Genomic DNA, 1,754 nt, shown 5'->3' on the forward strand with positions numbered 1-1,754 from the left:
TTTTTTTCTTTTGATGAGACAACAACAAAACTGCTACTCAAACACCAACACCAGGATTGGACAGTGAAGGACTAACTGAAACTGTATTGTATTTGAACTTGGGATTTTTTTTTTTCACTTTGATGAGACAACAACAGAACTACTACTCAGACACCAACACCAGGACTGGATGCTGAAGGACTAATGCCAAAACTAGTTTTTTTGATAGGCAATACTTTTATATATTTTATTTTTACTTTATATATATCATGCCAAATTGACAATTTAAAATTTTATCAAACTATTTTGACACTATTCTCAAAATGGAACACCTTCACTCTCATGAGCTAACTTCAGTTATCAATACATTTATTCACACATAACAAAGTTCCTTCTCTTTTCTCCAGAATAAAAGAAATTAAGTAATGTGCTGAAGACACTACTAAAGATACTTCACCTTTCAACTGTGGCCTCTGCACTGAATACTTCTAAGAACTTTTCTAATTAATTTTCAAGTCTTCCCACAAACTTTCTGTTCAAAGAAATACTGTGTTTGAACTGATCTGAGTAGTTACTATGCAAATCAAAAACTGAACCATAGACCCTATGAAAATAGTAACAAATTTTAAAGTCTCCTAAGTTTGTCCTGTATTAATTTTCTTGATTACAACATGTCAATAATATGAACACACTTTTAATATAACAGTACATTTAATTACATCAGTTTGCCATCAACTTTTCAGAGACATTTAAAGATAATTATATTGGCCATTTCCACGGGTTAGCAGGAGGCTCTTCCACTAATGGCTCCCATGGTTTCCACTGCAACATTTTTTTCGCCAAGCTTAGTTCATTTTCAGCCTGACGAATCATCTCTTCTATTTGGCCACCCTGAAGTTGGTCTTCCAATTTTTTAACATCTGGTTCCACTTCAACCATACCCAGTTTCTCATTTGTAATCTGTTCAGTATCTATATGCTACATTTTTAGGGAACTGATTAAGAACATCAAGAATCTTTGCATACAATATTCTTAGTCTCTCATGCAGAGAGTCACTCACAGCAATCCCATGAGGCCGGTGGTCTTCTTCAGGAGACCCGCCATGACAGCACCAAAGAGTGCACGCCGCACCCCAAAACTATTAAAACTGAAACTTTATTGCATTTGACCTTGGGGATTTTTTTTAATCCTCTCTCTGTTTCCCTAATGCCTGTTTAGCTCACTATTGATTAGTACACTATCTCTCCCTGTTTATTTCTTTGGCTCTGTTTTTTTTTCCCTTTTTCTTTACCGTCTTTGCTTTCCCTCTCCTCTCACCCTTCCACTTTAGATATCATCACAGTTACTATTACAAGCAAGACAATACTCAATCACACACAGTACAGGGACAGTACCAGTAGCAAGGGCAATGATGCAAAGAAGGAAAACAGAGGGAAACCAATTTCCACACAATAATAAACTAATACAGGAACCAGAGAGAAATGAAGGAAACAGACCCAGATCCAGACTCCAACAAAACAAAGATAAACTATGCCAAAGAACCCAAAGAAGCCCACAAGAACACCAAGAAAGAAGAAATTCTGCAAGTAATCAATGATAATTTTATAGAGATGATACTGGATATGGTCAACCAAAATGTGCAAGAGACACTCAAGAAATTCCAACACAATAAAAACAGAGAAATTGAGAAAACACGAGAACAAATAAAGCAAACTATAGAAGCACTGTATAAACACCAAAGTGAAATAAAGAACACGATAAATAAAGAGATAAAT

The 1,754-nt window shown here is 35.3% G+C and overlaps 1 pseudogene; it reads right to left on the reverse strand.

The window, feature by feature from the left end:
* Window positions 1-205: 205 nt before the first annotated feature.
* LOC109697250 (NADH dehydrogenase [ubiquinone] 1 alpha subcomplex subunit 5 pseudogene) lies at window positions 206-1,083 on the reverse strand (annotated as a pseudogene).
* Window positions 1,084-1,754: the final 671 nt, after the last annotated feature.

This window comes from Castor canadensis, chromosome 3 (assembly GCF_047511655.1).
Source record: "Castor canadensis chromosome 3, mCasCan1.hap1v2, whole genome shotgun sequence".
Taxonomy (NCBI): domain Eukaryota; kingdom Metazoa; phylum Chordata; class Mammalia; order Rodentia; family Castoridae; genus Castor; species Castor canadensis.